The following is a 7369-nucleotide window of genomic DNA, read 5'->3' as shown; positions in this document are numbered from 1 at the left end:
CCAAACCTTACGGTCACGTCAAGCAGCAGCCCTTATCACTTAGTAAGATGGAGGTACACTTCACACTCGTCCAAGCAGCTGCCTTTCCTTGGCAGACGCAGATGCACCAGCTTTCTCTTTCGCAAAGGAACAACCATTCTCCTCGAAGAGAATCACCGCACGAAGGACACGTTCATAAGACAGAGGAGAGAGACACACTGACAGACCATACCATACTGGTGTAAAATTCCGGGCAAGTTAGTATATTACCAAGTTCAGGTCTGATAACTAACTTTCCATATGGGTTTTCTACACCCATATGGAAAGTCAGTTTACCGTTAGGTTGTTCCATAGGACTTTTATGAGGCTGCAGTGTGCCCAACGTCTGGTCATGGAGTGGTATGGATAGACCACTTGTCTTCGTTACAAGCTAGGTCATGAGATCCCTGTTCCACTGTTGCAGTATTCAGAGGTTACAGAGCCTTTCCATAGGGTCTACATGGATTTAGTAAGGCCTTTCCAGAATCCAGACGGTTATAGAGATATCTTTACGGTGCTACATGCTCTTACTAAGTATGTATATGAAGCTCCCTTAAGATCAGAGGAGGCACAGGAGTAGTACGAACATCTGTTAGTACAGGTGCGTGTGTGTGTGTGTGTGTGTGTGTGTGTGTGTGTGTGTGTGTGTGTGTGTGTGTGTGGTGTGTGTGTGTGTGTGTGTGTGTGTGTGTGTGTATTCATATCTGTCTATTTATCTATCTATCTATATAAACATATATTATATATATTCAAATATATACATGGATGGATAGATGGATAGATAAACAGATATATAGATAGATAGATAGACAGATAGATTCATATATATATATATATATATATTCATATATATATAATTATATATATATATATATATATATTTTTTTTTTTTTTTTTTTTTTTTTTTTTTATACTTATATATATACATATATCTTCCTTTAACGGTATGTCTGAGCCGCCGTGGTCACAGCATGATACTTAGTTTTTTCATGTTGTGATGCTCTTGGAGTGAGTACGTGGTAGGGTCCCCCAGTTCCTTTCCACGGAGAGTGCCGGTGTTACCTTTTTAGGTAATCATTCTCTCTATTTTATCCGGGCTTGGGACCAGCACTGACTTGGGCTGGCTTGGCCACCCAGTGGCTAGGTAGGCAATCGAGGTGAAGTTCCTTGCCCAAGGGAAACACGCGCCGGCCGGTGACTCGAACCCTCGAACTCCGTTTGCCGTCGTGACAGTCTTGAGTCCGACGCTCTAACCTTTGGCCACCGCGGCCCCCATATCATATATACATACTACATATAATATATATATAAAATTTATATATATATTTTATAATATATATAAATATATATATTTGTGTGTTGTGTGTGTGTGTGGTGTGTTGTGTGTGGTGGTGGTGTTGTGTGTGTGTGTGTTTGGTGTGTATATGGTATGAAAATTTATATTATATATTATATTATATATATATTATATATATATATAATATATATATAATAAATATATCTGGAAAGGAACTGGGACCCTACCACCCCTACTCCCTCCAAGAGCATCACAACATAAAACTACAATTTAAATATATGCTGTGACCACGGGGGCTCAACATGAACCCACCTTAAAAAAAAAAAAAAAAAAAAAAAAAAAAACGAATAAAATACATATATGAAAAATTATATATATAATATGAATATATATAATGAATAATATTTATGAATAATTTTTATACATACTATTATAATTGTATTATATATATCATTATTAAATAATATTATATATATATTATATTAAATTTTATATTTTATAATATATTTATATTAAAAAATATTTAAATTTTTCATATATATAAATATATAATATAAATTTCAAACCCCCCCTGCCGGACTCAACCTAGGTCCTCCCGGGTATGAAACCGGAGGCCATGCTAAAACCCAAACCGGGGGCCCCACGACCCACTAAAAGGGGTGTCAACTGGATCTTACTACCTCCAAACATTTTCCTTCTACTCTACTTGAGTAAGGATTATATTCATCCCCCAACACACACACACACACACACACACAACACACACACACACACACCAACACACACCCACACAACACACACACCATATATATATATATAATTAATTTTTAATAATATATATATATATATATTTTTTAAAAAAAAAATTATATATTTTATATATATATGTATATGCATTTATTTTAAAATGATATATATTACATATACATTTTTTAAAAAACAAAAAGTTGTATAAATATAATATTATATAAATTATAAAATTTAAAATTATATATATTTTTTAAATAGATTATATATATTATATATATTATATATATAATATATATATATATGCATTTATCATGGTGTATAAAATATATTATATATATATATATATATTATATTATATATTTTTCAACATTTTTTTATATTTTTTATTATATATATATTAATATATATGTTATATATTTGTCTGTGTTGTGTTGTGTGTGTGTGTTGTGTGTGTGTGTCTGTGTGTGTGTTGGGGTTTTAACATATACTACATATTATGTATATTTATATCTACATATCTTTTTTTTTTTTTTTTTTTTTTTTTTTTTTTTTTTTTTTTTTTTTTTTTTTTTTTTTTTTTTCAGTGGGTTTTCATGTTTGAGCCCCCGTGGCCCAAACATGAACTTAATTGTATTTTTTCATTGATGCTCTTGGAGGGTCTGGAGGGCCCCCAGTTCCTTTCCACGGAGAGTGCCGGTTTACCTTTGGGTAACATTCTCTCTATTTTTCCCACTGATTTGGGGCTGGCTTGGCCACCTAGGGGGCTAGGTCCAATCAGGTTGAATTTTTCCTTGCCCAAGGGAAAACGGTGACTCGAACCCCGAACTCAGATTGCCATTGGACAGTCTTTGAGCCGTGTCAAACCATGGGCCCCCGGGTTTTTTATTATGTGTATGTATATATATACCATATATAAATATTTGTATATGTAATGTATAAAATAAAATAAACATATATAATATTATATATAATATAATATTATATATATATATATATATATATATTTGTGTGTGTGTTGGGGGTTTGTGGGGGTTTGGAGTATGCTGTATTTATATATGTCATTACAAAAATTATATATATATATTTATTATATATATTATATTATATATATATATATATAAAGTTAACTGTTTTGCCTAGAAAACGGTAGTAGTGCCCGAATGCTGCCTTGTAGTTCGTCTGTATATGGCCCAAGGGTTTATGGCATAAAAAATACAAACAACTGCTGCTTTGTAGTTCAGTCAGTGCATGGTCAAAGGCTATAGGAGTCCACCCTATAAAAAACACAATCCACTGCCTTGTGGCCCTCTTAAAGGAAAAAGGCTTCGAGAGTCAACCCTGAGGAAAATTCAGAGCCGGAGTCCCCGAAGGCACTTCGTTGTTGCTTGCGACATATATATATATATTATATATATATGTATAATTTTATATATATAGATATATTATTATATATATGTTTTTATATATACATATATATATATATATATATATTATATATATATATATATATAATATTATATATATATATATATAATATTATAAACAAAATCCGGGCCTACCGAGTCTACCTATTCACAGGGAGCAGCCCGGCACTTCGCACCTTCCACTCCTTTTATATACAAATAAAAATGTTGTATGTAATATAAATTATATTATATATATAATATATATATTTTATTTTATATATATATTTTAATATATATATATATATTATGGTTTATTATATGTATGTATATATTTTGGTATATATATTATTATTAATTATATATATAAAATTTTATATTATTTATATATATATATTATAAACACATCCGGTCCTACCGAGTTTTACCTAATCACGGAGCAGCCACTTCGCACCTTCCACTCCTGACCTACATCTCCCCCGCGAGCAAGCCCGCGACTGAACCCCCTTTTTCACGGCGGGATAAAACCCACACTCCAGCCTGCGGAAGCAAGCCCCCCAGAAAGGAAACCCCCGCATGAAAGATACTTCTTCAGATGGAGAGATGAGACACGGGAGACAGACCAGGCCACACAGGGTCCAACTCCACTACCTCGGGAACACCAGGGTCTCTTGGTGTCTCTTGACCCCTTTCATTAACCCGCCCCAAATCCTCTCACATCTTGCTCCAATTCTGATGACGCATGATCAAGGCCTCACAGCGCCGACGCTAATTCACCTACCACCACGCCGTTGCGATTTACGCTATCTACCGACAAGCTAATCCCCGTCAAATGCCTCCTCGCCTCCTTTAACGCCCAGCCATCGCTAAAAGTCCTCTTCTGATCGCGCCTACCCACACCATGTCTACCCCATTTCTTCGTTTGACCACTCACGCCTGTGCTACCCTCTTCGTGAGCCCTCGTCAGGACAGCCATGGAGGGCGCAGTTTTTACTCACCATCACTCATACTTTCTCGTTATTATTAAAAGTAAGTGTTCCTATTAGGGGCAATTAACTATTGCCCTCCCTATACCCACCCACACCTTACATGCGAGTTGCCTTTTTTCAAATTCAGGTGCACACTAATCAACAAGCACACAACTAACTCTATATTATAAAACTTTTCGCTGGCTATCATTGTTTTACAACACAACAAAAATGAATTCACACACTGAATCAGACACAGTGACAGCCACCACCCTTTCTCACACCTAATTTCCCTGCCATGACCATTTTTTAATTGCTATGATATTTTTTCTGCTAATGGTGTTTTATCTAATGTTTACTGTAATGAATTGCAATGTCCTCACTTGCAGTTCATTACATTTTGTAAGATGGAATAATGCAAAGCCGCATTGATATAGATATATAACAATCCTCACTGACTGGCCCTCTGGTTTCATACCTGGGGTGACCTAGGGTTTGAGGCCTGAACAGTAAGGGTTGTTATATATCTATATTAAAGCGGGATTGCATTATTCCATCTTACATATATATACCTCAGTACACCAGACTTCGGTTTTGAATTTCTAATCAATTCCACCGACTGCCTCACGGAGGGTGTGTAAAACCTCACTATCATTACCCATGTATGAGTAGACAAGTAATGTCTATGGAGCTAGTTAGATCCTAGTTTGCACACTCCTTATGTGGGGCGTGTGGTATGGTTGGTTTAGTACTGGCCCTCCGGTTTCCCTACCCAGAGTGATCAAGGTTCAAGGCCTGGTCAGGAAGATTGTTTATATTCTTGCATATTATTTTTTTTTCAGAACAAATAACTATTTATTCATTGTTCGGTTTTCCCTTGCTATGCTCATTCACATTTTTCCCGCTGTAATTTTTGTTGTAATATTATTGTTTTCATCTATATACTGTACCCTGCTAGTAAGTGCTTCATTACTACTTCTTCTATGAATGTGTGAATATCATTCTGTATTTCACAACACCTGTATTTTCTTAAACATCCCACACTAATCGTTCGCTTGTTCCAACATAGTTTAAGATACATGTTGATTACTTGCCTTAACCCCAAAACCATCTACATGTCCTCTCAACACGGATTCACTCTAGGGTTATGATTTTTTCTAAGTGGCCATCCCTATAACTTATAAAAACCCAAATCGCTTTCATGACGTCCTTTCGCAGCTCGATATCTTGTCCTCAATAATGCTGGAATTTATACTTCTCTAGGTTTTTAAAGGGATTGGTGAAAATTAAAATGTAACTAACTGGTGGTAGTCTCTTCTGTTCAAATAATGGTAACCCCACTACAACACGATGCTCTATATAGGGTTTTCATAGTTTTTTATCCTGTAATTAATCTTAAGTCCAGTTCATGGCCTAAATGAAGGAATCCTGCGCAGAGAAATTACACACACTTATGCTCACAGACTGACACGCCCAAGATGCGCACTGTTAGAATTAATTTTAGGCCCCGCTGCCTTGTGTCTGAAGCATAAGTACTTGCCTATTTAGCCCGAGGATATGGAATTCTTATCCAAATATTTTTCCTGATGATCCTAAGTAATTTAAAACTTCCACACTTGACACGTTATCATTCTTTTTGACAAATTGTCTTCATTAAGCTCTAAATTTTCTCCTTAGCCCTTTTACTGTCCTGGTACACTTATATTCTACCTCTTAAGACAATATAACCCTCCTCACTATTGAATGTTGCCACCTCAATTGCAAAACCTCTGCCACACCCACTACCCTGGCATGCGACGACCCCAGCGACCATCGGATCACCAGAACCATCTGTAGATATTGAACCTATGTACCTATGTGCTATTTCTGTATTCCATGTGTTGCAGACGTTTTGATGACGAGCGGGACGATATAAACATCTGGGAAAGGTTGTCTACTTATTACAGGAAGCAGCCACTTCGCACCACTTACTCCACCCAAGGACCACACCCATACAGAATGAAGAAAGGATTACGGCCTTGGGAGGTCTTGAGCTTTGTTGACAGTCTGATGTTCTTCTACTGCAGGACTCTCACTCTCAGCCCTCCAATGCTTGGCTGGCTTTCTGGATTCTTTTGGTGATTTCCTTGTCCAGTGACTATCGGCAGAAATTGTGCTTTTGGCAGGTACTGGAAACTTTCCACTCACTTCACATATGGGGTGCCATTGATGGTGATGACTGCTGGGATTTTGTGCTGTTTGGGGCAGCTTGGTCAAGTACCTCTGTCTGAACAAGACAAATTGTCAGTCCAAAGAGCCTAGATGCTTCTGCGAAGCAGTCAACAATGGCATGCAGATGCCATGTTATGGGGCACAATCATCTGTAAAGAGGCTTCAAGGATGTGGTTCTCCAGGTTTTGGTGGTGACAGAGCTGTTGGAATGATACCGGATATAGGTGCCCATGTTGAGGTCTTCCATCAGCCTTTCTTCTCCCACCATCAATCTTGCATGGTGCGAATCTCTCTCTGGGCTCTGGCCTGACAGTCTATTTGTGTGTTCTGCCAGTCTATAAAGGCCTTCCTCTTCTTACCCAGTAGTGCCTGAGGGGTCTTATTATTTTCATCAAACCAGTCTTGGTGGCCCCTCTTCTTTGGGCCCAGTACAGTCTTGCTGTCTTTGTGACCGCTTCCTTAAACTGGTTCCACTTCTCTTCTGGTCCACGAGGTATGGCCCTAATGCCTCCAAATTGCCATCCAAACTGGATTAAACCCCCTGCTGGTATCTGGGTGAGAGGAGTCTTGCTGTGTTGAAGGCCACTCTGATGAGCTTTGGATGTCTGCAGTGGTGGGATACTGCGCATGTTAAGTTTGGGCTGTGGCCCTGTCCACAATCTGCATCATGCATTACCCTGATATGAGGACGTCCGTGCTGTCACAACGCGGGAAAGTCAATT

Source organism: Penaeus monodon, chromosome 4 (assembly GCF_015228065.2).
Source record: "Penaeus monodon isolate SGIC_2016 chromosome 4, NSTDA_Pmon_1, whole genome shotgun sequence".
NCBI lineage: Eukaryota > Metazoa > Arthropoda > Malacostraca > Decapoda > Penaeidae > Penaeus > Penaeus monodon.
Note: the sequence above shows the minus strand (reverse complement) of the source record.